Genomic DNA, 25,010 nt, shown 5'->3' on the forward strand with positions numbered 1-25,010 from the left:
GGGGGCAAGGAAAGCAAGGTGGGAGCCGGCACCTGGGCCCCCCAATCACTGCACACAAAAGTGGGGTGCCTGGAGGCAGGATGCCACTCTCCCTGCTGCCGCACATGCTTGCGGGCTCCTCCAAACACATTTTCCTGGCGTTGCGCTACGGCAGAGCGAGAGGCAGCGAACCCAGCTCACAGGCCACCAGCTCGCACCCGTTTGGCATCTTATTTTCATGTGTGTCGAACTATGAGTATGTTCCATTTCCAAAAAAGTGCCGGAGGAGACTGCCTCCCCCACGCCAGGGGCTGCAGGCACTGGTCCCCATGCCTGCGGGCAGGTGCAGCACCCAGCACCCAGCTCCACGTGCTGGGGAAATTTCGGGGCCTGTTGACACGCATGGGGGATGGGGAGGTATTTCGGTACCAGCGCGAGGCACAGCCCTCCCCCCTGCATGCTTCACTGCAGTTATCCCTGAAGACAGAAAAATTTGTGCTTGTTTTCCTGCTGCTGCTGAGCAGCTATGAAATGTCTCCCACCACAGAGAGCCTGAATAAATCCCGGCTCCTGAAGCAGCATCTGAAATCAGCTTCTCTCCAATCTCCATCACAATTTCAAACCTTTAATTTACTGAGGCTGTAGTGAAAGCAACATTTGTGTTTGTTTACCGGCCACAGAGGAGCACTGAGCACTTGCTGTTTATCACATTTACCCAACAGATATATTCTGGGGAGCTTCTTGGACCGGCCATGACTTATCACAAATTACTGGTCACAAACTTTTCCTCTCTGTCCCCATGAGAGCCCAGAGACCCACCCTCAGTCATCTGGGTGCTTTGTCTGCACACAGGGTGCTTCTAGTAGCCTTTTGGAAGCGCTTGAAACGAGCCTGGGTTTCTCTGTTTCCAAGTTCAAATGAAAAATACAAACCCCCCAAGCAAACAGAAAGGCAGAAACCAGTCTGATTTTATTCTTCTTCCTCTGTTACATCTTGGAGAGCTGGACCAAGACACGGCAGCTTTCGCCTGGGGAAGCACCCTTGCAGGCTCTGTGGAGGGGTGGAGGCCACACGGAATCTGGAAAACTTTCCCCCAGTACCTTCAGTGACTTAAAGATTCGTTGCTGTATGTCAATGAAGCAACTTTGTTCTTTCTGGAGGGAACAGACAGATTGCAGGAGAAAACTATATCCCAATTGCTGCCAAATCCCACAGATTTAGTTATTAGTAGGCAATTAGGAACCATTATTAACACTTCCTACTACGTTAAGCTCCATTTACACTGCATCTCTGCGCCAGCCTGGACGTTTCCAATGGAGCGGCACCCCAGCTCCAACACGCACGTGGCATCACGTACCGAAAACTGTGTCTTCCTGCTCGCTGCCTCCTGGGCCCCTTCTCCGCAGATGTACTGATGCACTGAATGCAGTTGTCTTACAAAATCAAATTGCAAGTAAAAATACAGAGATTTAGAAGGGGTGGGGGAGGAGGTAAATAAAAGTGCGGCTGCACAAAGAGAAAACAATTTTGCTCTTGTTTTTTAACCCACAATCAACATCTGAGCTATTCAGGAAACTGGTGCACTGCCCTCCAACCAACTTCAATTAGGGAACTCAAAAGCAGTCAGACAAAAGAATGCCTGGGAGTTACTGCACCGCACAGAGATATTTTTAGCAAGAGCTGGGAGGCTGTTTGTGGGACACTGCTTTGCTTCCATTGCATTTCAGCTTTTGTATTTACATTTGCAGGACAGTAAGATTTACTAGGTCAGAGGGAAAAAGATAGGAGAAGCAATGTAAACGATGTGAATCATTTTGCTTTCTGATGCTCTTGGAAGGTGCTTCAGCAAAAGCTGATGGAGACCAGAGTGAAACAGAACAAATTTGCCTCCATCTGCTTTGAAAATCATCTTTCGGCAGAAAACTCAAGTCACTCTTTTTAAAGGGGTGATGTAAACTAGCACATAGAGCCCCGGCAAGGCCCATACGCCCCACACGCCGTGGGAGAGAGCAAGGCAGCCTTTGCACACAGCAAAGCTGCAGCTGAATCCGTCCGGTGACCTCTCCCCACCCCCGGTCACCAGATGGATGCACAAGCTGCACGGCAGCGACGCCAGCGCCGGGGCGGCCTATCGGCACTGTCACACGAAAACGCTCGTCCCAAAGCCACGGCCAGAAAGGCCGTTCGGCTCTTCAGTCCAGAGCACAGAAGTGCACGACCAAGCCCTAACGAGGCGCTTCTGTTTTTCAGAAGCCGTTTCCTAAAAATGACAGGCTGCGGCTGCCGCCCCCTCCACGGGCTGGCAGCGCCGCCGGGAAGGTGCCTGCAGAGCCCCGGGAGGTGAAGCCCGAAGCCCTGAGCCGGGGCGGTGGCTGGTTTTGGGGAGGCGGCGGGTGCCCCACCGCCTGCGCTACCGGCATCGCTCCTCCAGCGCATCCCCCTCTTCCGCTCCCTCCCACCACTGCGGCAGCGCAGATGGCAGCAGTGTGACCTCGCTGTTCCTGCCTCCTTGTTTTGATCCTGCAGTCTTGATTGTTCAGGCTAATCCCACACTCCCAGCCTTGGCTGCCAGCCAGGACTGTTATTAATGGCACAAAAGCTTCTCATTCCAGCTACTTCTACATCCGCTAATGCTGTTGTTCCCTTCTCTCGCTCCCCCTCTTGCCACATTACAAACTGGAGCTGGAATATATTTTACAAGGGGAAAAAAACCACACCACCAAAAAACCTCTCTGATCATCCTTGCACACCAAAGACTCCACCAGAACCATACAGGAAAGGCTGAGCAGCTCCAGCAATGATTACCAATGCCAAAGCAGTTAAGACCACCCTGCTCATCCAGCGTTCAGCTCTGAAGCGATGAACAGCACACGGATGCGGGGAGTTTCCAGCAATCCCTCAAGGAACCCAGGATCCCAGGCACAACTATGCACAGCTGCCCGCAGGGCCCAAGGGAAGGGCTCTGCTGCCCAGGGCAGGAGAAATACCAACGCTGCCCAAAGGGCTGAGAACCTGAGGATGGGCAGCACCACAGCTGCAGGGGCACAGCACCCATCTGCTCTTCAGGTGGCAACAGGGCCACGGCTGCCTCGCTGGGGAAGCTGTCTGCTCTCCTGCCCCTGCTCTACGCAACAAATGCTGGATTCAAATATCTGTAAAGCTCTCATTAAAAGCGCGTACTGAAAAGGCTTCAAACTATTTGCAATTTAGCCCCTCACATGCCAGTCTTTCCTGGCAGGTCTTCTCTCCCTCTGCCAGGAACCCAAAGCCGCTGTGCAGGGCCTAAGAGCTGGTACGCCTTCTCTGCCTGGTGAAGGCTTTGCACCGACAGCCCACTGCAGCAAGCACGCAGCTGTACACCTCATCCTCCCTCTGCTTTAAAACACCCTCCCGGCAGGAGGGTTGCAGGGCTGAAGCCCAGCAGGAAGGGCTGGTTGGCCTCATCGACCAGGGGGCTTCAGCACCGGCACGATGCTGGGGTGCAGGTCCCACATCAGCTCGACCTGCTCAGACCCAGGGCTGGTTTGGGAGGGGAAGCAGGGAGGATATTCATCAGGAGCTTCGGATCTACTGGAGACCAGCGCACCACGCACAAACCCCTCGGTAGGTGCTGGGACATGGCTCGCAGCGGCTGCGACTGATGACCCCAAAAGTCTGATCATGAGCTGAGCAGAGTGGGCCTCAGCACCGTGCTCACCACACTGAGGGCCACCAAGCTGAAGGTTAATGAGGTTCAGGCTTGCTTTAAACTGCAAGCCCAGCAAGAGGTACATGTCCCTGGGACCCTCCCGTGGGAGCAACCCCACCTTCCCGTGCTACAGAGCAGGCAGTGCCGCAGGTGCTGGGAATGTGCTGCACAGAGAGCATCACATTGGTGCTGTGTCTGAAAAACCTGCCCAGTTTTCAGCCTGAGCTGTCATCCTGGTGAGATGATTCACCATTCTGCCCTCACTGCTTGTTGAAATGCAGGAAAGGAGAAAAGCAGCTACGCGAACATTTCTTCTGATTAGGAAGGTCAGTACATTTTTAATAAAGGGCTCTTTAAAGATAATCTCATTTCAGTATTTACACATGTTAAAGAGGTTACAGAGATCAAAATGTAATGAAGTCGAGAAGGAGAGGACAATAAAAGTGTGGCTGGGATATTGCAGTGAGCAATATCTCTAGCCTGTTGGTTTAGACTACAGGAGTAAAGCAGCAGGGCACAGACCCCAGCAGAGGAGGTTCAGGCACCAGGAATAACTAACCGGCTGTTGCTCAACCACGAAAAATCAGTAGCACGTTTCTGAATACGACCAGTGTCTCCAGCTTCTCTTTTCCCTGAAATACAGCACATCACGCCACCCCACCAGCGAGCCCCTGGCACCTGCCCGCTCCTCGCTGGGCATGCCACTGGCACACTCAGTCTGACAGGCTTGTGCAAGCACCCCTGCTCGCCCCGTGAGCGAGCGCACGCCACCTCCCACACCATCCGACACATCTCCAAACACCGCAGCAGCCTGTACTATAGGCGGAGCCCTTGTTTACCAGCACACAGGCCTAATTTAAACTCCTGAAGTCATCTCTAGCCTTTCACTATAGCAACCCCAGCAAATCTTCCCACTGTTATATGTGCAGAGCGGCTTTGCATCCAAGCTTTGCATCGGCCGAGGTTAAATCTGACAGAAGTAAAAACTGAAATATCTGCCAGCAGCTCCCAGTGTCAGCGGTGGAGTTTCATAAAAACTCTGCTCCAAAGACAGAACTCCAGCGTGGCTGTTCATGTGCCACAGATTAACCCTAAGGAATTAAAAATTCCCCTGAAACGCTCAACTCCCACTCCTCCGGGCATTCGAGGAAACCTGCCCTCGTTCTGCTCTGCTCTGCGTGCACTGGGTTTCTGTAACGCGCACAATATGCCGTTTGCTTTACAAAAACTTTGCGATGGTTTGGGGACGGGGGGATGCACACCAGCTCTGCGTACAGCGAATGAAGTCATGGGGAAGAGAAAGTCTATGTCAAGTTTGGAATTATTTCTCTACTGTGCTAGAGAAAATTTTGGTGCCTGTTCAAAGCTACCGTGCATTGTTGCAGAGGGTGCAAAAGAAAAAAAAAAGTAATCTTTGTTTAAAACAACTTAATAGTCGCAAGATCAAGAGGAACAAAAGGGAAAATATATTCTGAGGGAAATGTGACTTCTAGAGCTCGAACAGCACTTGAAGTCCCCATCAAATAACCTTCAGCCGAGGTTGCACAGAACCAAGAGGAAGCAGGGAAGCCAGCACAGATTACCAGATCACAGGGAGGGGGTAAAGCAAAGATAACTGTTGCAAAGATCACAAGGGAACTGCGCGTATTTGGCACAGCTGCACCTGTAATAGGTTAAGTTGGTGCCCTCGTGAAGCAACTGTTTTTCAAGAAGTAATTAGTGGAGCAGGCAAGAGAGCCACAGGCATAAGGGAGGTAAGTGAAGAAAGAACTGCAAAAATAGGAAAATAGTTCAAATTAATAAAAACTGTTTTCAAAGCCAAAAGGACTTGCTGCAGTCATCTCGGCAAACAGCCCAACAGGCGACAGAACACCCCCGAGTTAATTCTCCTTGCATTGTCTACAAATACAGACCAACTACAACAGATACTATAAAACCAAGACAGCATTTAAAGGGGAGCCTAATGTCCTTATGTTTAAGAAATGCAAGATCTGCTACAGCCACCAGCTAAGCTCATCTCACACCAGCCACCTTCCCAAGAAATCTGGTGCTTTGTTTTTCAGTTTAATTTCTTTAGGTTCAACTTCCAGCAGGCAGGGACTTTTCCCTCGATTTTTAAAAAACATCCCAGAACAAAGCAAGCAGGATGGGTGTCAGGCAAGGTCGGCCCAAAACCCGAGGGCAGCAGATGTTTAGAAGGCGAATAAACTCCCCAGCACCCTGCCCAGGCTCTGGCAGTCAATAACACATGGGCTTCCAACCCACCAGATGCTCTCAACTTTCTCCTTGCTAAGCTAAATAGCTTGTGTTTCCAGCTCCCAATGCATGAAACGAGTCTTCTGAGTCCCATTCAACCAACCAGCCTCTTCTATTCTTTTTTAAGTGAATAACTATGTTAATCTCATTAGCTATGCTATGGCAAAGCCAGTCTAGGAGTTGGTCCCACCTACTACCCAAATCACCTTCAGGGGCTCCTATAACACAGGGAGCACATCAACCCCAGGGGTACTGGGAAACAAGAAATACTACTGGTTTTAGGATAACCCAACCTTATGGTGCCAGGCCAACAAAAACAGCAGTGGCCCTGGGACCCAGAGCAACCCTTGTATCACATCACAATGCTACCGAGCATCATCTGCAGGTGAGCAGCGCCAGTCACTGGCCTCACTCAGCCCTTGGCACTGGTCACTCACCCTCCCCGGCTCCAACACACCCACACCTCAAGAATTTCCCTGTGCCACACCTGCACTTACTTGCCAACATATACCACAGCCTCAGCCATCTCCAGCCCCACACAAGTCTCCCCTGCACTCAAGTAACAGCTGGTGGCCACTTCTGCTGAGCTCCCCTCTCTGTAAAATCATCACAGGGCTCAAATAACAAAATACTGAGAGTCTCGAGGGTGCTTGGACATCATTTGGAAACCGCTGCCTTGACGCTTGCTTGTAACATCACCAGTATTTAGGGCACCTTTTGGTGAGAAACCAAACCAGAAATCCCAGCCAGTGCAGTCTAAGTTCAGCCCCGTCTTATATTCAGCTACAATCAAGAACAACAGAAACATGTTCTGTGACCCTAAACAAATTCATGTGGTAAAACATCATGTTTAAAATGCAACAAGTCACATGATGGCAACACACCTACACAAAATACTCAGGCCTGCACCTGGGGAAAGAATGTAATCGCCAGTTTCTGCTCCCCCACGGGAGCCAAGGCAGTGCCTGTGTCCAAAGCAGTGGGTCACCTCTTCTCCAATGCTTTAGACCTGGCATGTGAAGTTCTGGAAATGAAGAGAAGCTGTGGCAGCTGCTCTGGAGGACAACAGCACTGCACCAGGGACATGGGGACAAGGCAGGTGAGGATAAGGAAGGTGGCAAAGCCCCCTCCGAGAGCAAGAGCACCAATGTCTGCACACATGCACAGCCTCTCCAGAAGAGGAGCACTGGGCAGGTCCACAGTGGCAATGCTTCCAGCGATATTTTTCTGGTAGATGCAAGGAGCCTCATGGCCAAGGTCTCCCCCCCCACGGGGTTCCCCCAGGAAGATGCACCTTCACCCATGGACCTGCCGAGGACAGGGCACAGACACGCAAGCAGAAACCAGGGCACACACCGCATGTACCTGCAGACAGCATGGTGAGAGGGAAAGCGGGGCCATTCCTTGACCATTCTAGATCTGGTTTTAAATAACCATCCTTGTCCAGATCACTGACATAAATGCTTATGAGATTATTTGATAGTTTAGGGCTGACAAAACAGACCAGGTGAGAACAAGTGAGATTCCCACTTCCCTATACATATGACCAAAGGGCACATATACAGTAGAGGGAAAACATGCACGCTGTCCTTCACAACAAGGCAGCAGCACTGACCAGATGGGTCTTTAAATAGGATTAAAAGGAAGACAGCTCTACTACATCCAGCCCTTTCCTCCAGGGCTGGAAACCCACCCTCCTTGCAGCCAAGTATCCACAACGGGGAACCAGCCTTTTGCTTTTACCCCCTTTGTTCTTCCAAGCCACTTCCTCCCTTGTGTTTACCTTACAGACCTGCCATCTCCCTCTGGCTCACAATTCCTCCTTCTTTGGAAAGTCTTTGAGATGCACGTTATACAAGATACACAAAAATAAATTGTTTTTAATCCTGCGGATTCCAGTGCTCCCAAACAAGGATCTTAAAGAGCTTTACAAACAATGGATTAAGCCTTAAGACTCCCTGTGAGGTAGGAAAGTGCCTCTCTCACAGAAGCGGAGGAAGGTGAACGAGGCTGAAGGCTGTACAATGCGACTTTATCACCACTGCAGAAGTGACCTGTTTCTATACGCACAAACACAGGCAAGTCTATCACCGATCCATCATCAGTCTAGCAGCACCTTTGCCATTTCACTCCAGACTCCGAAGCGGCTTCAAAAACACCATGCATCTTTCAAACGCCAAACGCTTTCCTTCCCACTGTGTACCAGGAGCGCTACTCAAAGCACTCAGCCCAAGAGAAACCATCCCAAGGATGGCAGCGCCACTGGCTCCTAAAGCTGCGGGCACAAGGCTGCTCTTGGAGTACTGTTGAGACTTCATGACAACTAGCTTTCATTATCAGGCACACAGGAAGCTTTCTCAGCGTGTATTTCGAGCAGCTCACCAGATGCAGTCCTACAGAGAAAGGCACCTTCTTGGTTTGCTCCTCGACATTAAGAAGACTTTGGGTCACATGCTCTGTAGCCTCAGCCTGCAACCTATATTAACGTGACATCATTTATTCTTAGTGCATCCTGGTCTGTAAAGTCCTTACGCTTCTTCCCAAATATATTTTGCATACATCTTGTAAACAAGCTTTACATCCTTTTGATCAGCACTCTGCACGGAGCCCGGGGAGGGGGAGGAGACTTCCTGTTCCACTATTGCAATCGCTCTCAGCAACGTGCTGCGCTCAGCTCTTGCCGCCCCGTGAGCAATGATGAAATTTTCTATTTTGGTGGCTTCTTCTTCATATATTTGTAGCAAGTTGGCTGTACTCTAGCCCAGCATCGCTGTTGATCTGAATGTATTTTTTTTCAAATTCATTTTAAAGTGGCAGAGCAATCTGCAGCATCTCCTTTTCAAGCCAAGATGGCCAACTAAGAGCCCTGTTCTCTAGCCAAACGTTTTCACACTACCTGGCTTCTCAGTTTCCTTGCCAGTTGTCTGAAAGCAGACATTTCTGCAAAAGAACTTGTTTACAGAAAAAACAGACTCCTGTATGCAGTAAAGCACACCATCGTGTTTTCTTGCTATTGCTTATCTGCTGAAGATAAATCCGGTTTCTGCTTGCCCAGAGGCAATCAGCCAAATGCTCACCAGCTGATACCTCCCTGTACCTCGTGGTGACTCCACATGCCCAAAGCCTCGCTCCTCTTAAGACCAACCGCCTTTGAGAGGTACAGCCGTACCACACCACCACCGTGAGAGCCGATACAAAAATAAATGCTCCGTCCCGGTTCCAGAGACACGACACCAGCTGAAGCTGCAGAAGGTTGGTATCTTCCTCCCTTTGGAAAGAACAAACACACAGAGACTCCGGCAGCCACTGGAAGCCTGAGTACTGGGTAAATGGTTAAAGGCGATCGCTCGTGCTCACTTGTGACTCCAGCTCACCACTTCCACGTCCTCCCCTTTGCCAGCTCATATGAGAGGCTTATAAAATCAGCACACTGTAGGCAGCCTAGCTGCAACACCGGAATGTTATGTAGTTGGTTACTAATACAGTGCTTTGCATATTGTGTTTCAAACGCTACATGCTTCTACATGTTCAATGTCAACAAGGGGAAAAAATTGTCAGACCAAAATGAAGTCTTCCTAATATGAGTTATTAGCTATACAGCAGGCTACCAGGTGCACTGCGAAGGCCCCGCAGGGATATTCCTGCATTCATTTCAACCCTCTCCTTTTGAGAACCATCTCAGCTCCTTTTCTAATTATTTTCCTCTAGCTGAGATCAGTGTGCTTCTCAGCTCTGCCCGTCGCAGTCCAGCGTGGGCTTCCACATGATCTGCAGCCGGGACAGGTATCATTCGGACAGAAACGCCTTATGTTCGTCACTGAGACAACCAGCGAGGACCTGGCAGATTTAGGATACTAAACAAGGAGGAAAAATAAACGCAGCATAGATTCTTCTGGGTTAAACCACTTCCAAATTCAAGGGAAAGCAATTTTTTTCAACAAATAGAACATATTACATGAAACTGTGGGTGTGCTACTCTTACAGATGCTCTGTGTGAACCAAAATTTGCTGAAATTATTACAGAAACATTCCACCATCTCCCAAAATAAGCATCTTTGTGTATCTTTGCCTGGTTAAATTATGAAAAAACCCTGCATAGTGGAGCACAGTTTCCATTTCCTCGCACACTCCTACCAGGGCTGTGCTTACAAGTAAACGCACCGACCTTTTCTCAAAGAAATCAGTGTTTGCTGTTCCTTATAAATTTGCAGAATTTTGGCTCATTTCCATTTCACCCACTTTTAAATACGACGCTCCCCACCCCCACACAACTGTTCCTTTCTAAGGGATGACAGGCTATCCAAAAAATAACAGGAGCACTTGAGCTCCTTGTTCCCTCCCTGGATGGCATCACTCCAGCAGCAGACAAAGGAGCACCAGGAACTTCAGACCAACCTGTTGCAGGGAGCACCTCACCTCAGTTCAGTAGTGTACCAGTTTTTCCTGACCTCCGACGACAACACTTTTCCAGCACTCCCCCCACCCTAGGTTTTCTAAACAATCATTCGTGGCACATTTTAATTCTTTATCATTTTCCTATCAAAACCTGGACCTCAAATCCCTTATGAAAAGCACCGTGGTTACTAGAAGGATCACCCCACAACCTTGCTCTGTTTTTCTGTCACCGCTGATGTGGTACACAAAGAATGAGATTTTTCAATTTGTTTTGTCCATCAGCCAAAAATTCCTTCTAATGGACTGAATATGGTGCCTGTGCTAGTCTCTCACTGCTCCAGCTCAACTCTCACAACAGTCACTGCCTACAACGCAGAGCTGGCCTCCTTTTGCAGGAAAATAAGGCCAAACCAGCTTGAAAGCATGTTTGGAATCTGGAGATTAATTCCATGTAAACTAATGCATTCAAACCTCTTTGTACAGCTTCAGAAAGGGCTGTCTGATCCCAGCGAGAAGTAGGGCAGCGCATACCCATGCCGTACGATGGGGAGGCAGGCAGAGCTGCCTCCATTTTGAAACTCTTTACTAAAGCTCGCAACCATTAAGACAGACGTGTCCTGCCCCGGTGAGCCGGCCGTGCCGCCGCTCAGCCACCTGCCTGCACCTCGGCCCATCGCACCCACTGCCCGGGCAGGCAAGGCACCACTGCCAGCCGCTCGCAGGCAGGGTGACGGGGCCAGGGGAGCCTGCTGAAAAGGCCTGCAGGGAAACAAAGAGGTGCCGGAGCGTACCAGAGGGCAGAGCGGCGGGTCAGGAGGCGGGAGGGCTCCCACGGGAGCCTCTGCCCAGGACCCGGAGCTTTTGTTCGGCAGAAAATGCCAGGAGCAACAAAGCTCCTCGAGGCCATGGGGCTGCGACGCACGGCACGCTGCGCCTGGGGGTGGGCAGCACCCCATCCCCCAGTCCCCCACCCCTGCCTCCTGCTGCAGCGCCCCTCACCAACGGCTCCCACTTTGCTCCACCATCTCTCTCCCCAGGAGATAAATTATTCAGAATGAAACCATTTTAAACTCTGTTGGGATGCTGAGCAAAGCTAAGATGGGTGGTGCTGCGGAGGAAGCTGTCAGGGACATGACCAGAAACCAGGTCTTCCTCACACAGAAGGTTACAAATGCAGTTAGAGCTGATACCGTCTGAACCCAATGCCATGAAACACTCTGAAATAACTGAACACAAAGCTCTAAGGGTACCCCATCACACTCAGAGATGCAACACCAACTTGAGTGCAAGGCCCAGGGGCCTGCCATGCCACGTTCATTTGCAGGAGGCTCCCACAAAGCCACGCCATCGGTGATGTTTTAGCACTAAACGCCTTTGTATTCCTGTATTTTCCTCCTGCCAGCCCAGCATAAAGCAACGGAAAGCAAGACAGCCGAGCAGAATACGGTTTGCATGGTGACCTTCATGTGCCTGGGCAGCCTGGTGAGCAACATGGTGGCTTCACAACCATCACGCATGCAGATGTGCTTCACAGATGATGCTGCAGACCCATTTCTGCAGCTGTGCTGTCCCCCAGGCATGGGAGACTAAAGCAGGGGTGGCACGTGGAGTCCGAGAACCGCCAAATTCCTCCGGGGTGACTGGGCACACCTAGGTTCCCAACGCTGTGGGCTGCTGCCTCAGGTGGGAGGAGATGGGTCCCATCAGAGAAATGCAGGGCCGAGTCCACAGAGGTGTCCCAAAGCCAACACCCCACTACGCTGCTGGGAGGACTGGGCCACCTTGCCAAAACAAACAGGCAGCACAGCAGTACTCCGGAGGACAAGAGCCCTCCCACTGCCCTCCTGCAGGGGAATGGGTCCCCGAAAGGTTCCCAGCCACCCGCTAGACTCCAGACCCACCGTGGAGCTTCCTTCCACGAGGGCTACACAAGCAGGACCCTCTGCCACAGGCTGCCTGACGTGCAGCACGTGGCCAGCAGCAGTTTGCAGCATGTACACTCCTTAGACACGAGCACCAGTAAGGTACTTGACACGGGGCCCCACCGTACAGATGTATTCAGGTCAGAAAGAACATCAGCAGAAAGGTAGTTCAGAGAAGCGAGGGGGTTTGTGTTGTTTTGTTTTTAAATGAGGAGACAAAATAATTAAATGGCCTGGAAACTACTCTACATTAAAAGTCACTATAGCACTAAAAATCTCGCTCTGACAGTTATGGGTGAAGCCCTTTGAAAGTTACCATGGTAGTTGATGCAGCTATTCGCCCACTCGTTCTTCAATAATGGTGGATTATTTTTTTTAATGCGATTCAACCACAAACAAGCAAATGTTGCTGAAGGAAAAAGTACTTTCTCACACCATAAAAAACCCTCCATCCTTTATCTGTGCCACAAGTGCACAGCTAAGGAGGAGACAGCAGGTAACAGGGAGCCAAGCCAAACACGCAACGCTGAACTTCGCTCCCTCCCTCTCCAGGGAGAGAGGAAATTTAAGAAGCAGATTCAGGATTTCAGCATCCATTTCACTTTCCCTTCCCCCTCCTGAACTATCGCTCCCTGGGCCCCAAACGGCTATTCAGATGCTATGTCAGCTGAATGCTGCGTTCGCTTCCTCTCTCAAACACCAGCTCAGCAAGCCTCGCAACACGCTACATGTCAGACGAGAAAGCCAAGTATTTCTGGAATACATCTTTCCTCCTTTTAATTAAGCGCCCAGGTAGAGAGCAGCTCACACAGAAGCGTTCGCTCTGCAAAAGCCGCATCCAGCAAGGCTGGCAGAGGCAAGTCGGAGCAAGACAAGGCCCAAACAAAGGAAAGCAAACACGGGCTGTAAGGGAGGAGCAGGATACAACTGCATTGACCTGCCCAGCTATTATTTTCGCAATCAAACCGAGGTCTAGAAACTCCTACGGCCAAAGGGAAAGCTTTGCCTGCCTGAGAACGCCTCGCAGCAAACTCCCCAGCAGCACAGCCCTCATCCCGTGTGCAGGTGGAAAACGAAAACCTCTCAACCCCCAGCTCAGCAGCAGTTAACTGTGAATAACGTGGAGGCTGAGGAGTCGCCTCCCCATCTGCCAGATAAACCCCGCTCCTTCCCCAGGGACCTCCCTGCACCCCCGGAACAGGGGTTGCCATAGATGAGCCCCCCCAGACGCACAGCTCCAAGCGGGGTGAGGCAGATGGGGAGAGGGAATAAGCAGCTTCCAGCACTAAGCCGGGGAGGGCAGGACTGAGCCTGCGTGCCACACATGCCGGGGGCACGCGGTGCCAGGGCGCAGCCGGCCAGGGGGCCATGCCGCCGGCCAGCCTTCTTGCCTGGTGCTAGCCTAAGCAACATGTACTGCTGGCTCTACAAAAACAATATTCCTCATTCTTAATCCAGTATAAATTATTTGTTACAATAAATACTTGCACTGAAAGCCTTGAGGCTTTACTAACAAAGCTGGGTTTGCACACAGGCTGCCAGGTTTTGAGAACTGGTTTAATCAGCTGGAGAAGCTGTTAGTGTGCTTAGGGAGCACGTTCAGGCTTTGCAAGACACAATTTAAGTGAAAAGAACCGCTGTCAGCAGCAGCTCTTTTCTCCCACAGTCCCCTCGACTCCAACTCTCACCAACCCAAAACAACTCAAACTGGGAAACGTTTTTGCCACAGTGTGAACTGGGAGAAAGCAAGCATCACTGCGGCCCTCGAACGGGTCCATCCACTTAGACATTCATGTATTCGGCAAGGGGCAGTTTCTGTGCCGAAGCGTGTTTCCAGCCAGCGCCCTGGCGAGCAGCAAGCCAACAACTTTCAAGATGAATTAAGGCCACCGCTTCCGCGGAGTTATGCTGGTGGAAGGCAGCTTTGTTAAACCGAAATGAAAGCTAAAAACGTGCTACATTCACCCCATTGTTCCTTCGCCTTTTCTAATAGCTGTTTTCTCTCCTCCATCACTCTCAGGCTTCGTACGCTCAGCTGTGACTCTTTGTGCCTCCCTTTCGCTGCCTTCTGCTTCTGTTTGTCCTTTTGATCTCCACTTCTCAGCTTGTGTTTTCTGCTGCGTCCCCATCCCCCATGCCTGATTTCCACTTTTATTAGGGTGTGAGGCAGAACGGCTCAAAGGATGAACAATGCGTTTTAGCTGAAAAGGCTTTGAAGCTGAATTGTGTTGTTTACCGATACATTCCCCAGTCTCCTACTGAAATAAAATAGTATTTTACCTCCACCAAAGTGCTTGCTGTTTATTTTCAGTTGGAAGCAATTATAAAAAGCTGATGGCACATTTAAATGCATAAAAACAGGACCAGGAGCACAGGAATATGATAACTTTTTTAAAAAAAGAAAACACACACAACAAAAAATCCCAGACAACCGCACCTCCCAAAAGCCCGCAGTTTCTAGGAGAAATTATTTTGGAGTCCAATTGTAAAGCTGCTGCTGCTGCGAGGACAGGTTAAAGCTTCAACCAACTCTGAAAAGCTGTTGTGAGCCAGCACGTTAGTTTGTTTTCTATACAGGCGTGCTTTCCTTCAACACTGAACAGGAATGTGTACCAAATAGCTGCTTTTCCACCCGAGAGTTCCTTTAACTCCAAAGCATTACTTCCAATTAACGTGTGCTCTTTCAAGTCTAAATACTTAAACTCTTTAAACTGGACAACTTGCAGCAAGTGAGGAAGCCCAACATGCAGCTCCTGCCCCCACGGTGGCTGCCCAGCACAGGCAGAGCAGGCAGGGTTCCCTGCCCACCCCGAAGGCCAGGCACCTCTTGCACCAGCCTCAAAGCCTGAGAGCTCCATCACCAGACTCCCCAGTAGCAGCATCTCCCAAAGCTGAGTCCTGGGCTGGGTAATACTATCTATAAATTAAGAGGCAGGATGGGAGATAAAAAGCAAAATAACATGAGCCATGGAGACAAGGCTTTAGTTCCTTGGCCTGCTCAGCGTAATGTTTCATTACCACACAGAATTACACCCCACCACGGCAGTACAAGCATGGCTCAGCCAGACAAGGGGCACAGCAGGTCCTGGGAGCACCCCGAGCTCTGGCTCTGCCTCTCACTGGGGTGCCGACCGCCACGGGCAGGAGCTGGCAGGGCTGACAGCCCAGCACTCACCTGGGGCAAAGCATGGGCTGCAGATGGAAGCAGCAAAACACACCAAAAATGCTGTGGATTCATGAGCTGTCTTAGCCAGCAGCAGCTGGGTTGGCCAACGCTACCTCGGCAGGAGAACACATTAAACCAGTAGAAAGGAAAGGGCCCGGACAAGCCTGTAAGGTATGCATCTCCAAAAACTCAACCATCAGACTCTAGCAGAAATAAAAAAGACTAATCTCTGGGAGAAGAGCAGCACCTTAGGGCCCACAAGCCCCCCCCCCCCGGAATCCAGCAACCACAAACAGGCAGCTGAGAGAGCTGGGCAACTCCCCCTGCCCACTCCCCAGTGCAAAAACAGACTTCTGCATGCTTAACAGTGAATTAAAATAAATTAAACCTCAGCTCACACAAAGTGTACAATTATTATTTTTTCATCATAGACAGGTAGATTTTCAAGCTGACTGACCAAACAAAGAAAGCATAGAATAGTTGAGTCTAAATTATGCCACTCTGACTGTAAGCTATAAACTCTGTTATTCAAAATTCAAGATTTGCAGGCTATAGAGTAGGTTTGGGAGCTGTTAATCAATGACTGAAATGAAAGCTAATGCTTTACATGATGCACAGAGCTTCCTCCGAGGGAAAAGAGATTAACTCTCTGTAGATCACAGCTCTCAACCATACAGGTTTATTTCCTTACCCATCACTATACCTTAAATAATTTAAGGCAATACTAAACCAGTAACAGAGCACAATTTTAAGCAAAGAGCTTTTATTCTTATGGAATAAAATCCTCTTTTTTTTAAAAAAAAAGAGTCTACCTGAAAATGCTGCAGCTGGAGACAGCCTACTTTAAAGAACATGGGCACTGGGAAATGACAGTGCCTGGAAGCTCCCTAGGCAGAAGCCAGAACCGCCTGGTCCAGGCTTGGCTACTTAGGCCTCATTTACTTAAGAGGCACAGAGAAAATCCAGCAAAAATCATGTTATTTAAGTGCTTAAAAAAAATCTCAGGGTCTGTCATGAAATAGCTCTGTAGATCAGGTAGGTGCCAAATAGTCTCAGTTAAGAAAAAGCAGCCTTAAAAGCCTGAGAAGCGTCCGTTGACACACCACCAGCAGACCAGCAGCTGGTTTTCATACCCCTGCTCTTGTGCCCAAGAGTTTAGAGCTGAAGATGCAGGGACAAACTGACACCAGACCAACGCCCAGTTTGGACTTTGCCCATGTAACTTCAGGATTCGATCTAAATTCTTAAAGAAAAGGTGGAAAGTAGCTCTGTCTCCCCTCCAACACCACATGTTTTAGCACAGATGAGTGTGCCAAACCAATGTGGAGAGGCGTGGAAACCCTACCATAACAAATGCTACCAAAGAGGTATCTGGTCTCCTGGCCTCACCAGCACTCAGAAATGCTAACTCTGCCTTACGGGACCAGAGGAGCACACGGTTACGTGGGGCCTTGAAGTGAAACGCATAAAAGGATGACATTCAAAATCTGCAGGTGTCTTGAACGGTGCATACTTCTTACTCCTACTTACTCCTCCTTCAGCTTGTCCACATCTCTGAAGACTCCCAAGTTACACAACCACTAGACAGTCTCATTTATCCTCTACTGAGTAAATACTTTAAACATTTTCTTAAGATAAAAACATACTGATGGCACTTGAACAAGCAGATTTCAGAAACAACAGGCTAACATTCCCGAATTAAAGCACATGAACATGTGCCCTGTGTATATATTAAAAACACAAAATTTCCAGCAAAGCAGTAATTACGTAAGGTATGCTGCTAATTGTTTTGAGTTCCCCGAAAAAGAAAACTGTACACTTCACAGCAAGTAATTTGAAAACAAAACTGTTAATAACTTGGAAATATTCTTCCAGTTACTACAACAAAACTTCTTCAATTATCTTCTACATTAAACTTAAGTGAGGAAAATTCCCAGATTACAGCAGCGAGGTTTGTGCCAGGTTTCAGGGCTGCTGGTGGCCCCTCTGAAATCTTGTCCTGGTCCAAAACGCCCAGAGCTGTGCACAGGTGCCCAGCATGGTTTTGTTCCCCTCCTCCTTACGCATGTGCAGACCTCCTCAGGCTTAAATCTGGAAGCAGGGTAGGTTTGTATCACCCTCTGCCTTCCAGAAACAGTTTCAATGTAAAAGCAACATCAGTTATACTGAAGTTGTAAAAACTCACACATTTACTGAACTAGTTCATCGTTTCCAAACCTAAAAATTTCATCAACTGAAACTCCACACTAAGAAGCAAAAGGAGCTAAGGCCATGGAATGAAGCCTACCTAAAGCACCACTGCGTTGCATGGCACCGGATCAGCGGTGGGGCTGGGCCCAGCTCTCCTGCACTCCCTCGGCTGGGAGGACGGATGCTTCCAGAGGTGCGGTGCTCAGGAGGTCTGGGGATGGCATGAAGAGGAGCTTGCCTTAAGCTCACCAGATCCTGAAGCTCCATTCAAGATGTTTCTCGTGAGAAGAATCAGGAATTACAGGCTGCAAACTGAAGAAACATCTGCTAGGTAGCAGGCAGCCATCCGGGCTCACCAGTGGCACAGGAAGAGAAATCCTCTGCAGGCTTTCAATGGTGTGCAGAGCAAGCTCCCAGCAGTGAGCTAGCGCTGATCGCAGACTGACATCAAAGCAGAAAACATCCACAGCATTTTTTTCATGTAAATTATTCTTCCTGGCACGTGTGAGACACTGGCTGAATCCCTGATCAGATGGCAAAGGCGGCTGGTCTGCGTTTGGGGCAGGGAGCAGTGGCAGTAGCCCTGGCTGGGAAAGGAGTTCAGTCTGCAGGGCCACCTTACACCATGAGTCTGCCTGATTCAACAGTTTTGCAATACCATTTGGGGCCCCAGTAATTTGGTTTTTTAGAAAAGGATGTAAAACATTCAGTGTCCACTATCGGTCATACAGGTGAGCAGATGCAAGCCCACCACTAAATTTTCAAGGCAATTTTGCAACGTTGCTTCGTTTTCTTTCTGCGTCTACAAAGAGAGCATTGCTGCACTTCATTAGGTATCTCCTTGTTTTCAGTAGCTTAAACGCTGAAAAAAAGCAAAACTAAAAAAAGAAATCATGACACTGGAAACGGCCATCTTTAAAAAACTGTTTTTTAAACACCTACTCAAGTCAACACTTGTGCAACAAGGGAGCAAGACACAGTCTGCACGCTCATTCAGCTGTTCACCTTTTCCCTAAGCAACCAAAAAGCTCTGAACAAAACCTCCAGCTGCAGGGTACGGCCTTCAGAGAGACACCTTTGGCTTAACTCATTCAAGATTATTTCCCATTTTATTAGACAGGGCTACCAAGCAGCAGCAGCAGATATTATTTCATTAAACCGTGGTTTGCAGATAGCCACCAGCACAACGGCACTTCCTGAAGGCTGAAGCCAGCAGGGCTGTCACAGCAGGGCTGTCACGACAGTGCTGGAGGCAGGAGGGGAAGCGGACGGTGTTGCAGCCGTAATACACCATGTGTCCTCCAGCAGACCCTGTCTGGAGGGAGGACGGGTGTGCTGGAGCTGCTTGGGGAAGCCAGATGCGAGGCCTGGCACTGACGCCAGCAGCCGAGCTATTTTTACTAACCAATGGGTTGCGGTGCCGGAGCAGGAGCTGCTTCTCTCCGAGCCTGGCTCACCACGCTCAGCCAGGCTAGAGGGATCCAGGCGGCTCTCGGGGCCAAGGTGGGAGCCCAGCACCTGCTGCTGCCAGACCAGGAGGGAATTTGGGCACCGTTTGCAAAGCAGAGGGCTTTTCTGCCCACATGGACAAGCACCAGCTCCAAAAATTATTTACTTTTTTTTTTTTTTTTTTTTTTTTGGCAGGGAAGCTTCCCCATCAGAATCCACAGAAAAATCCATTAAATTGCCTAGTACAGAGAAGTCTAAATAGGTGATGATTTCTCCTAGCCACAATGGCACGGGCAAGCACCCTAAGCCCTTCCCAAGGTCAGCTCCCTCCTCCTTGGACAAGTCGAAACCACGCACCAAATCCCGTTTGAAAAAAAAGTCAAGACAATAAAAGTTTAATTCAGATAAACATATTCAAACTATCAGTGCATGTCACCAGATTTTACCAGGCTTTCAAATGCTCTGCAGCTTCTTGAAACTGAATGCCAGGAATACCTGCTGAAATTATCAGAGCAATACTGGCTGCCTTAGTGCTCTCTCCATTTCCTCAGGCTTCCTTCCTGGCTTCCTTCCAGTATTGCCATCTCTTACAGAAGATCCTGTTTTCCTTCATCATCTGAGTTGTCTCCTCCTCTTCCTTCTCATTGCCACCCACTCATTTTTTCATCTTTCCCAATATTGTATTTGCTACATCTTCCCCTCTCGCTGCAGCGTTTTCCCCCTGTGCTGCCCGGCAGACCGGCTGACCCTGTGCTCGGCCCCGCACCGCTCGCTTCAGAGTAGTAGCTCGCACACGCTACTACTGTCCAGGATAACACCCGGGTCAGAAGCTTTTTCCTAGCCCACATCCCGCCTGTCGCTGATCGCAAGGACATGTGGCTTCTCCCTGGAGCAATTTAATGTTTGAGAAGCTCCCTGAGATACGGTCTCAGCAGCTGGCCCCTACAGACCCACCCCGGGCCAGATACCCAGGACATGAAGCTCGCTGAGAAGAGCAAAACAAGCAGCAAGCTGAGCCTTTTCTCTTTCCTCCTTCCCTTCCTGCAGCCTGGATCAAGAAAGCCACATACAAGCGAGAGCTCCTGCCAGCCTCCTCCACACCAGCCCTGCTGCACAGCAGAGCCACATCCCCCCCAGCCTGGCACTATCTTCTCTAAACACATACATGCCTTTTCGTGCCAGGCACTGCATTAAGCACAATAATCCCAATTCTAAAGAGTACCAAATACATTACTAATAAAATAGTGATGTAGTCAGCCTGAAACCCCCTTTGACTAGAAGAGGCCACCCGCCTTCCACGGCAGGAGTGAAAAAGCTGCAGTTTCTGTGGCCCAGCGAGTTCCTGGCTACAGCCCCATGCTAGAAGCAGCAGGTCCCTTGAAGCTCAGCTCTGCAGAAGCCTGAGCACAGGGCAGGTTTGGGGTTTTTTTTAATCATCAGACTATGCAGGCAGTCCCTGGACAAAACACATTAGGCTTAAGCCACCAGTCACCACCGCACCCTCCATTGTTCCCCTGCAACAAACTGAGCCAAAACCTAACAGCTATAAACAACCATTCTCACCTCTTTCGCGGAAGAAGGCGAGTTTTCTCTTTTTTTTTGGCAAACTATGACACAAAACTGAGCTTGGCCTATCCTGCAGCCTCTGTTAGTGCTACTGCACACTCAGACAAGCTGAAGAGTTATTTTTACCATACACAGAGAGACGATGCCCAAGACGCTGGACATCAGTGCGCTGGAACCAGCGCAGTGCCACCTCGTCACCATCCACCCGGTCCCCATGTTCACTCAATACCATAAAGGCTGAAGAGTCTTGTCAGTATCACAGCATCTACCAGCCCTTCAGAGGGACACCAAGCATTTGACAAGTGATTGGATTGTTTTCCACACACCCATGTCCTTGTAGCATCACTCACTACAGTGTCCCAGCACTCACTCCTTGGCTTTGAGTGGGGGCCACTGCTCCCCCAGTACGGCTGCGGGCACAGCCACACAACTGCCACCAAAGCTTTGTTCACAAGTAAACAACACTCATCTAGAGGAGATCCCAAAGCAACCTGAGCAATATCTGTATTTTCAGCTGTCCTACAAACGTCAGCCACCTGCTGACCTGGCAGTCAGCCCTGCACAAAATTTCACCTGGGTACAAGTGAAAAGCAGTGCCTCACGCAGGTGTTCCCATACACCACCTACACCCACTTTCCTTCACCCAAGATGTGCAAAGACTTGATTCATCTTAGTACTTGGGTGGAATCCACCGACCTATGTCTTGATGAAAGCCTCAAGCACGCGCTAAAGACAGGCAAGCAGATATCTAGGCAGGAAAGCTGCACTGAGGCTGTAAAACTTTGGTAGAAGTACTAAAGTCAAGAAGTGCTTGGGCAGTCTGGGCAGCAGGCATGGGATGAAGATGAGGACAGAAGCACGAGCAAGACACAGGAAGAAGGCAATGTACAACGGGAAGGTGCCCGGAGGCAGCAGGGCGGGAAGGGGCCATGCACACACCCAGCTCGAGCCGATGGAAAGCGCAAGCTTACAAAGCCAGAAAGAAAGAAAAGGCAGCGCCTATCCAAACGAATGGGGAGGGGGGAGAGCAGAGTGTGCTGTGCAGGGCTGGAAAGGACTCCGAGAAGACCCTGCACTCCCGCACTTGTACAGGCCTATGTGAGCTCACAGCGCTGGTGATTACAGATCCTTCCTCAGGTCAACACCTTGCTTAATACTGATTCCACTTAGAGAGAATGGTCTGATTCCAAGAGACACGACAAAGAGATACAACCCAAAACCAACGTGAAGGTTTGACATGGCACCATATGTGGATTGTGAGCTGCTAGAATGAACTTCTATATACTGAAAAAAATAATAAATAAAGCTTTGCATTTTAAGATTTTAAGACCATTTACCTTTCTTCTAATAAACTAGACAGAGCTGAGGAGAATCGGAGGTTTCCTTAAAAATCCTGTAAGCTGAGGCCATCTCTGACCTCCCTTGGTACAGCTTTTGGTGCTCAACCCAAAGCTTATGGCACCTTACACTGAGCTTCTTGCTTCACAGATCCCACCTTTCAGCATTTTCAGTGTGTGTGGTCCTGCTATTTGTTGCCAGGGTTTGTCATTTACAAGACATGAGCAAAGCACTCCATCATCCAGCACAGGGCATCTGACACCCACCCTTCGCACGAGCCCCAAAGCCTTCACAGAGCTGGAGCTGCACAGAGAGCGGTGCTCCAGCTGCCAGCCTTGGTAAGAGCACCTCCAGACCAAATGGTGGCTGCCCGCATGGTCACTGAAGCTAGGTGCTTTTTGCATGCTGCCCGCACACACTTTGGGTTTGTTAACCGTGCTGGCAATGGCTTGGGTATGGACAAGTTTTCTACAGCTTTCAAGGAAGTCACAGTCTGAGTCAGGAGCCATCACTCCATGGCACATGGGCAGACGTGAAAGAGCACAAGCAGGACCAGGGTAGATGTTCCCTGAAAGGCAGCATCTCCCAGCTCCCACCAGCTGAACACAACAGGAGCCCCTGCCTGCCTGGCCCAGAAGATACCACTGATGAGCTACCGCCAAGCACCACATTTCCTCTTCAAAAGGCACTGCCCAATGATGCATGTTAGCATCTACCATTTTGAAAAAAACACCAAGCCTGCACTCACAGTGGTGACAGAATCTGCATGACCTCAACATCATGACCTTTCAGAGGGGACCACTACTCAAGGCTTTTGCTCAACTCTCTTCACTGGAGGAATATACCTGTAGAGGAATGAAGACGGGATGAGGAGATGAGACGAGGAGAAGGCAGCAGAGGGACTGGCACAAAGGGTATGTTGGTATGAGATGGTAAAAGACCTTGTTGCAGCTGGCTGGTCGGGAGAGTGCTGTGACACACCGGCCAATGAAAACCCAACTGAACATTCTACACATCTGCCCTGGCAAGAGGGCTATGACTCCTCTGTCACCCACACTGCCTCTTCCCCATGTACCACAGCTGTTAGCTCAGCAGAGCAATTAATTTAATAGGTAATGTTGGGTTTTAACCAAACAGTCTGGAACTGCACCACAGCCAACACTGTCAGAGGAGCAGAGACGGCGAGAAGGAGGTGGTGCTACGGGAAACGGGCTTCCCCAGCCCTCACACAATCATATCTGAAACAAAGGTTGTCATTTCTCTCTACTATTTAAACCTGCAAACGAGGGTTCATTCAACTTGGTGCAAGCTGCGATATTTCGATTCAGTAACAGTTTTCTCATAACACAGGGGACATGCAGGCAACAGATGAAGGCAAAAGAGAGACTAAGCAATTAGGCTGCATTATCTTTATCAGGTGCTTTTGGAGAGCCAGGCCCAGTGAATGCGGCAGCGGGGAGGCTCGCAGCACGGAGCACAATGGCCCTCTGTGCCAAGCAGCCACTGCACCCGAAGCAGGAGATTTTCACCTGAGGCCTCCTGTGAAGCAGCACAGAGCCACTGGAACTACCACACACCCCCTGCCAGGCCACCCTGTTCAAAGCAGGGCTTTGCTGGGTGTTTGGTTTTCAGTTGCTGGCTGGCAGCTCAGAGCACAGTGCCAGCAGCAGGTCAGTAGCTGTAGATCCCTGTTCTCAGGAACAACCTATGAAAGGAACTTTACGGCATAGCTACTGTCACAGAGGCCTTGCTGGAAACCCTCATCGCTCTGCTTCCCTGTCTAACAGTGGCAACGCCGTTTCAGACACATCACTCTCCAACTCAGCTTCAGAAGCCCAACCCTGAGGCTCAAGCAGAAAGCCGACCATGATCAACAGCCGATGAAAACACCAACTCATCTCTGCAGGAACCAGGCAGAGGACTCTCCTCTCACCCATTTTAATACAAGAACTCTTAAACAAATATAATGAGAAAGTAACACTCTGCTAACTACATTACCCTCACTGGTCCGGGCTTCCAATGTCAGTGTCACTCAGTGTGCTGGAGGACAACGGCAGTGTTGGCTCACCATTTGGAGATTTGCTGCAGAAGCTCCTTCCTTACAACCTTGCAACTCACTCCTCGCCACCCCCTGGAATTTCTCCCTTTGCCACCCATCCTTTGCTCCACAAGCAACTCCACCTCTGCTTTTCCTGAACACAGTGTCCTCACAGGAGGCTTGTGTCCCCTCACTCACCTCCTGCCCCCACCCAAGCAGGGACATGGGACATGAATGGAGTCCCAGCACACTGCTCCTGTGCTGTGCTTCTAGGGTTTGCCAGCAATAAATGTGATCATCTGCTGTGCTGATACTGCAGTTGCCACTAATGAAATATTATAATGTAGCCCTTAAAGTGACACCGTGTTGAGCACGCCATAAGGCTGGGAATTAATTCACAAAGCACACCAAGAAAATGGAAATACTTCTCTTTTGCTTCTTTCCTCATGGGGCAGCCAACTCAATTCTGTTTCTTCCTTTACCTAGAAGGAGTTAGAAATAGCAAGATCTCCCAACTCATGAAAAGTTTTAAAATTTTACTGAAATTTTAACTACTGGGTCTGCAACATTTGCAAACACAGGCAACAAGAACTGCAGATCAGTTCTCTCTCACTGAGCATAACCGAGTGAGAACAAACATCAAGCTCCACAAACCACTTGGATATAGTAGCAATATCGCAATTTTCCCAAATGAAACACTCTTCATCGTAACTATCCAAAACTCGCAAGTTTGTGCTACATAACAGTAAGATTTTTTTCTTTTATGAGCTTTGGAACAGGTTATGAGACTATCTGTGCTTTACAAAGGTACAGACAGTTCAGGTGAGTCTGTACTTTACCTTTTGTATTACCTCCACTGAACTTTAATTCCCATGTTTATTTACAATCCTGAACTCCCATTTCTATTTAATTATCAGAAGAAGAAAGCTATTGTCACATTGCTGCATCTTCTTTAACATATACCTACCCAACATGGAAAAAATACTGGATTCTCCTACAGTGAAAACATCTTCCAGGCACCCA

General features: G+C 49.5%; 1 protein-coding gene across 8 annotated transcripts in view; it reads right to left on the bottom strand.

Annotated features, from left to right (window-relative positions):
* ANKRD11 (ankyrin repeat domain containing 11) overlaps positions 1–25,010 on the bottom strand; it is a 159,865-nt gene that overhangs the window by 77,240 nt on the left and 57,615 nt on the right. Inside the window, exon 1 of one of the 8 annotated variants that reach the window (XM_055726917.1) lies at positions 17,694–17,971. The exons of the other annotated variants lie outside the window; for them this stretch is intronic. The gene's annotated coding sequence lies outside the window, so the exon portion shown is untranslated. Of the gene's footprint in view, positions 1–17,693; positions 17,972–25,010 lie in introns of those variants that run through there. 8 annotated transcript variants of the gene reach the window in all.

The sequence above is a fragment of the Falco cherrug genome, chromosome 14 (genome assembly GCF_023634085.1).
Source record: "Falco cherrug isolate bFalChe1 chromosome 14, bFalChe1.pri, whole genome shotgun sequence".
In the NCBI taxonomy this organism is placed as follows: domain Eukaryota; kingdom Metazoa; phylum Chordata; class Aves; order Falconiformes; family Falconidae; genus Falco; species Falco cherrug.